Here is a 7,944-nt window from a genome sequence, read left to right on the forward strand (position 1 = left end):
TCTAAATCATAGAATATCAGGGTTGGAAGGGACCTCAGGAGGTCATCTAGTTCAACCCCCTGCTCAAAGCAGGACCAATCCCCAACTAAATCATCCCAGCCAGGGCTTTGTCAAGCCTGACCTTAAAAACCTCTAAGATTCCACCACCTCCCTAGGTAACCCATTCCAGTGCTTCACCACCCTCCTAGTGAAAAAGTTTTTCCTGATATCTAACCGAAACCTCCCCCACTGCAACTGGAGACCATTAGTCCTTGTTCTGTCATCTGGTACCACTGAGAACAATCTAGATCCATCCTCTTTGGAACCCCCTTTCACGTAGTTGAAAGCAGCTATCAAATCCCCCCTCACTCTTCTCTTCTGCAGACTAAACAATCACAGTTTCCCTCAGCCTCTCCTCATAAGTCATGTGCTCCAGCCCCCTAATCATTTTTGTTGCCCTCCGCTGGACTCTTTCCAATTTTTCCACATCCTTCTTGTAGTGTGGGGCCCAAAACTGGACACAGTACTCCAGATGAGGCCTCACCAATGTCAAATAGAGAGGAATTATCACGTCCCTCAATCTGCTGGCAATGCCCCTACTTATACAGCCCAAAATGCCATTAGCCTTCTTGGCAACAAGGGCACACTGTCATCTCATATCCAGCGTCTTGTCCACTGTAACCCGTAGGTCCTTTTCTGCAGAACTGCTGCCTAGCCATTCGGTCCCTACTCTATAGCAGTGCATGGGATTCTTCCGTCCTAAGTGCAGGACTCTGCACTTGTCCTTGTTGAACCTCATCAGATTTCTTTTGGCCCAATCCTCTAATTTGTCTAGGTCCCTCTGTATGCTATCCCTACCCTTCAGCATATCTACCACTCCTCCCAGTTTAGTGTCATCTGCAAACTTGCTGAGAGTGCAGTCCACGCCATCCTCCAGATCATTAATGAAGATATTGAACAAAATCGGCCCCAGGACCGACTCTTGGGCCACTCCGCTTGATACCGGCTGCCAACTAGACATGGAGCCATTGATCACTACCCGTTGACAATCTAGCCAGCTTTCTATCCACCTTATAGTCCATTCATCCAGCCCACCCTTCTTTAACTTGCTGGCAAAAATACTGTGGGAGACCATACCAAAAGCTTTCCTAAAGTGAAGGAATAACACATCCACTGCTTTCCCCTCATCCACAGAGCCAATTATCTCATCACAGAAGGCAATTAAGTTAGTCAGGCATGACTTGCCCTTGATGAATCCATGCTGACTGTTCCTGTTTCCTCTCCTCTAAGTGCTTCAGAATTGATTCCTTGAGGACCTGCTCCATGATTTTTCCAGGGACTGAGATGAGGGTGACTGGCCTGTAGTTCCCCGGATCCTCCTCCTTCCCTTTTTTAAAGATGGGCACTACATTAGCCTTTTTCCAGTCATCCGGGACCTCCCCGGATCGCCATGAGTTTTCAAAGATAATGGCCAATGGCTCTGCAATCACATCCGCCAACTCCTTTAGCACCCTCAGATGCAGCGCATCCGACCCCATGGACTTGTGCTCGTCCAGCTTTTCTAAATAGTCCTGAACCACTTCTTTCTCCACAGAGGGCTGGTCACCTCCTCCCCATGCTGTGCTGCCCAGTGCAGTAGTCTGGGAGCTGACCTTGTTCGTGAAGACAGAGGCAAAAAAAGCAATCAGTACATTAGCTTTTTCCACATCCTCTGTCACTAGGTTGCCTCCCCCATTCAGTAAGGGGCCCACACTTTCCTTGACTTTCTTCTTGTTGCTAACATACCTGAAGAAACCCTTCTTGTTACTCTTAACATCCCTTGCTAGCTGCAACTCCAAGTGTTATTTGGCCTTCCTGATTTCACTCCTGCATGCCTAAGCAATATTTTTATACTCCTCCCTGGTCATTTGTCCAATCTTCCACTTCTTGTAAGCTTATTTTTTGTGTTTAAGATCAGCAAGGATTTCACTGTTAAGCCAAGCTGGTCGCCTGCCATATTTACTATTCTTTCTACACATCGGGATGGTTTATTCCTGCAACCTCAATAAGGATTCTTTAAAATAATCAACACAGTCAGAATAATCAATAACAGCTCAACCAATCAGGCAACAGAGGGGTATATGCATATTGTAAATCCTGTCGTCTTGCCTTAAGAATAAATACACTTAAATGGTTCTTTTCTTATTTGCTGTGTGATTTTGTTAAATAATGGCTTGACAGCTCCTGGAACTCCAGGTTTCCTGCCCCTGAGTTCTATGCACAAGACACAACACCATACTTGTTTCTCTCTAAGGCCTGATAATAAGAGCTGCTGTTTGCTGGTCACCTCAGACGGAGCTATGGGCACTGAAGGTCATTCGAGATCACAATAAAAGGCATGTCACTAAAGGCTCAGTCCTTACAGATGATGAGCACCCTCAACTCCCAACGAAGACAGGATCAGGCCCTAAGACATGCATGTTTGTTTTCACATCTACGTTAGGATTTTAATTAGAACAAATATAAAACACTTTTTCAGCAGAGCCATGCAGAACACCTGCAGTAATCCACACTCAGGAAAACAATTTAAATTAGATTTAATATTCTAAAACTGCTTTATTGCAACATCATAGTGCTACTGTCCAAAACTGAGTCTGTATAAAGTGCTATGTTTGCCAGACTGACGTTAGCATATATGGTTTAAATGATGACACAAGCAAAACTCTCCTCTGGAATGGACAAATTAAAGATACCAAAATATTATGTTTCCTTTTGCCAATGAGAACAGCTGGCAAGATGGCTTTACTGAACACAATTGCAGCCAGCAGACATAGGTTATAATTTTCACAGGCTTTGTTTCTGAAATATGGAGTTAACAAAACATGCTATTTTTTTCTTTTGAAATTTGAGGGTTTATGTCTTTCATCTGGTGAAATTTAGCATAAAAGTGAAAATAATATCAAGGTTACAAGCACCATAGGGAGGCTGCTAATGTGGGGAAAAAGGGCATTTGGCCAGTTAAAATAATAAAAGACTATAGCGCTTTCCCAGTGATGGCTGAAGCCAAGTGAGGTCTTTCCAACTGGAGCCACAATAGTCCTTTTCGGATTATGTGGTTTGGCACAATACAGAATGAGTAAACTTACTTTCCTAGAAGAGAAAACATAATTAACAGAAACAACAAGGCCATGCAGTACTAGGCCTTAGGTAAGCAATAACACACCACAGGGTGTACATTAAACAGCCAATATATGTACACCTTGGAGGTGCTGAAGCATAGCAGAATGGCTCAACATGGAATATGCATATTTTGTCTCATGACCCCATATTCTTATTAAAGAATAGATTTTCTATTAGCAATATGTAATTTAAAATAACTGTTAAAGTTTGGGATCTGTGTTTCTGGTACTTGAGCTGCTGTGCTGATACCAACAAGAGGAGTGGTTTTGCTCATTTCATCTCAGATAATAATACCTAGCATATTTAGGGCCAGATTCGTATTTACACTAATGCCACTTTACACTCCTCTGGCAGTGCTAAAGGGCCCTTAGCACTACCGAGACGGTATAAATCAGTCTGAGAATGAGGCACTTAGTGTCTTACATGTTGAAAGCCCTGTACACAAATTAGCTAATTAATCCTTACAACATTCCTGTGAGATAGGTAAATTAGTAATATTATTGCCTCACCCACATTTTACAAAAAATAGATGAGAAACCTAACTGAGAGAAGTGGAAAAAATTGCCCAAAGGCTTAACAATTTAGTTAGTAGCAAGGCTGGAATTAGAATTTAGGACTTCCTGACTCCCAGTGCGGTGTTCATTCCTCCAGCCTTTTTAATCTTTTTCTTATATCTTCATGTACCCATCCCAGTCTTCTGTCAAGCCCATTATGCCCCTTTTGTGGACAATTAATTCCATTCTTAAAGTTTGAACTGTTTTCTGGTTTGAGAGTACCCTGCAAAGGATCTTCACTCCTAGTATCACTTAGCCATGCCCTTTCATAGCATTGATACCGCCTTCAGTGTTTTAAACATAGGCTCCGACTTCTCTCAAGAGCTACAACTTGGGTTTTTTAAAAATGGTGATTTATCTTCAGTATGTCTGCCACCTCAGAGCTCTGAGAGGTGAAACATATGCACTGTTTGAGTGTCAGGCCAAAGGTTCAGGCAACTTTGGGAACTTGGCTGAAGGTCCAAATATTACAACTGGGGTGGAGGAAGAGGAGACATGGAGAGAAGAAAATGCAGAGTTGAAGTCTTTTCTCAAGTGACAAATATATAGTTCCTCAGATATTTTAGGCTGCAAGATGAGGTACTTAGGAGTAAGATGTGTGGCTAAGGGAATTCTGTGCCTAAATATTCTGCCCCAAAAACTTAAATTCAGTGTACAATATTTTAAAATTCTGCAAATATTATTTGTCAAAATAACACTATATAATTATGCCAGTTTCAATTGTTTTAATTTATTTCAAAATACCTATCAACAGGTATGTCTGTAACAATACTGACACCAAAAAAGATTCAGGAAATGTTTTTTGACATATAGATTCCTTACTAGGCATATTAATACAGAACTTGGAATAATAATTCATTTAAACTACAGTAGAGAAACATATTTCCCGCACCGCTGAGAAGCAGTGCAAAGGCTTGGGGGAATCTGGGCTAATGGAGGAGCTGAAGGAGAGGGAAGTAATTGCTGGGCAGAAACCTGCGAGTGAACCTGCAGGGTGGTTGGTGTGAGTGGCCGAAATATAGAACAAGTTTTGGGGTGGGATTGTTAGGGAGTTTGGGAAGGGTTCAACAAACATGTGGACAAGGGGGATCCAGTGGACATAGTGTACTTAGATTTCCAGAAAGCCTTTGACAAGGTCCCTCACCAAAGGCTCTTACGTAAATTAAGTTGTCATGGGATAAGAGGGAAGATCGTTTCATGCATTGAGAACTAGTTAAAAGACAGGGAACAAAGCGTAGGAATAAATAGTAAATTTTCAGAATGGAGAGGGGTAACTAGTGGTGTTCCCCAAGGGTCAGTCTTAGGATCAATCCTATTCAACTTATTCATAAAGGATCTGGAGAAAGGGGTAAACAGTGAAGTGGCAAAGTTTGCAGATGATAAACTGCTCAAGATAGTTAAGACCAAAGCAGACTGTGAAGAACTTCAAAAAGATCTCACAAAACTAAGTGATTGGGCAACCAAATGGCAAATGAAATTTAACGTGGGTAAATGTAAAGTAATGCACACTGGAAAAAATAACCCCAACTATACATACAATATGATGGGGGCTAATTTAGCTACAACTAAAGCAGTCAAAAAAGCAAACAGGATGTTAGGAATCATTAAAAAGGGGATAGAGAATAAGACGGAGAATACCTTAGTCCCCTTATATAAATCCATGGTACACCCACATCTTGAATACTGCGTACAGATGTGGTCTCCTCATCTCAAAAAAAGATATACTGGCATTAGAAAAGGTTCAGAGAAGGGCAACTAAAATGATTAGGGAACGGGTCCAATATGAGAAGAAATTAAAGAGGCTAGGACTTTTCAGCTTGGAAAAGAGGAGACTAAGGGGGGATATGATAGAGGTATATAAAATCATGAGTGATGTGGAGAAAGTGAATAAGGAAAAGTTATTTACTTGTTCTCATAATATAAGAACTAGGGGCCAGCAAATGAAATTAATGGGCAGCAGGTTTAAAACAAATAAAAGGAAGTTCTTCTTCACACAGCGCACAGTCAACTTGTGGAACTCCTTGCCTGAGGAGGTTGTGAAGGCTAGGACTATAACAGGGTTTAAAAGAGAAGTAGATAAATTCATGGCGGTTAAGTCCATTAATGGCTGTTAGCCAGGATGGGTAAGGAATGGTGTCCCTAGCCTCTGTTTGTTAGAGGGTGGTGATGGACGGCAGGAGAGAGATCACTTGATCATTACCTGTTAGGTTCACTCCCTCTGGGGCACCTGGTATTGGCCACTGTCGGTAGACAGGATACTGGGCTGGATGGAACTTTGGTCTGACACAGTACGGCCGTTCTTATGTTCTTATTTTCTGTACCCCAGTCTGTGACCCTTCCAGCAGCCCCATGTGCCCCACGCAATCTGTCCCCATCATATCCTGTGCCTCCTCACCTGGCCCTGCAGACAGGACGCTGTGAGGAAAGCAGCCTCTCCTCCCTCTCCAAAAGCTGCAGCAGCCCTGAGCCGGCTGCCCTCTCTTCTGTTGCCACAGTAGCCCCTGTTGGATGAAAGGTGTAATTGCAGTGCCTCCCCAGAAGAATGTATTATTCTGCAGGGGGGGAAAATCTGCAGGGGCATGAATTCTGCCCGTGCTCAGTGGTGCAGAATTCCCCCAAGAGTAATATCTTTTAAACACTGCATGGATCGAATTGTTTTTAAACATCTGGTTAGGGAATCATTGATTTCAAATTTCAACAGCAAAGGGATTTGACTGTATATGTGAGATTTTTTTAATTTAATTTTCATAGTATTGTAATAAGATGAGGTAAGCCAATCCAGGAAAAATCAGGAGGTACATCCCTTCTACAAGCCCCCTTCCAATAAAAAGCTGAGAATGATTACTGAGACTCTGAGAGGTCTCAGTGGTCACTGGTGCTCTTACTTCACTTTCATGATCAGGTACATCCATTAGGCTAAGGGGCACAGCTATTGCATGCTGACTATGAGGTATTAGCTAATTACTCTCACAGACTGTGCTGCACTATCAAACTTTGCTATGGTTTTCTAGCTGCACCTAACTTGGGCGGGTTTGCATATCATGCTAGCAGTAAAGGCCCCCAAAATACCTTTAATGGTGTTCACTTGTTCACAGGGACGATGCCTGAGTTCTAAAAGTGAAATGTTTGGTGACTAGCCTGGGCAGAGTAGTTCAGCCATAGCACCATCAGATTAGGGTCAAAATCTCTTCTGGGAGCTAACATAAGAGAGAGATGAGAGTTGAATAGTAGGAATAGACAGACAGCTCTGATGCACCAATTCTGCACAGCACTTAACCACATGTTGAAATCCTATTGATTTCAATGGGAGTTAAGCACATGCTTCAGTGCTTTACTGAATTTGGGTCTGAAGCAGTAGAGGCACAGCTCAAGAAGGAGTTAGATATCAGTCTCTTGAAGGGAGGGGGCTGAGCTTCTGTAGAGATGGGCTCCAGCAAGGTGTGAGGATAAGGTGGACAAACCCTGTTTTGCTAGGCTGCCAACAAATACCTACCGGTACCTTCAAAATTCTAGTTCCAATCCTGGGAGCCCTTAATGGTGTTGTAAACAACATTTCTGAGAGCTGTTGAAAAAGCTAGAGGTTAAGGTAAGTGGACTCATAGCAGGGCTCAGAAAATTGGAGGAGTACCACTCAATGATTTGCAATAGCCTTTGTTTTTTAAATAAAAATCTAATACAGAAGGATAGCACGTTCACTTAAAGTCCAAAAGAAGGAAAAACAAATACTATAATGTAAAGGAAAGCATGATGACCCTGGGTAAGCATAGACTGTGGTAGCATTATGAAAACAATCCTGCTGAGACATCTGGTTATTTCTCTTGTAATGAGTATCAGAGGGGTAGCCATGTTAGTCTGAATCTGTAAAAAGTAACAGAAGGTCCTGTGGCACCTTTAAGACTAACAGAAGTATTGGGAGCATAAGCTTTCGTGGGTAAGAACCTCTGGAGTACCTGCCTCTGGAGATTTCCATTACTTGCATCTGAAGAAGTGAGGTTCTTACCCACGAAAGCTTATGCTCCCAATACTTCTGTTAGTCTTAAAGGTGCCACAGGACCCTCTGTTACTCTTGTAATGAGATCATTCATAAGAAAACAGGGCAACATGCCAGAAGGAAGTTGGCGGGGGGAAGAAGAGAGAGCTTTGACTCCCACCACCAGGTGGACCACACACCTAAAAGAAAGTAACCAACTTATACCTGTATCATCAAATATATTCATTTGACAACAACTATATCTCCCCTGCAAGTATATCG

Source organism: Terrapene carolina, unplaced genomic scaffold (assembly GCF_002925995.2).
Source record: "Terrapene carolina triunguis isolate 2854851 unplaced genomic scaffold, T_m_triunguis-2.0 Scaffold58, whole genome shotgun sequence".
In the NCBI taxonomy this organism is placed as follows: domain Eukaryota; kingdom Metazoa; phylum Chordata; order Testudines; family Emydidae; genus Terrapene; species Terrapene triunguis.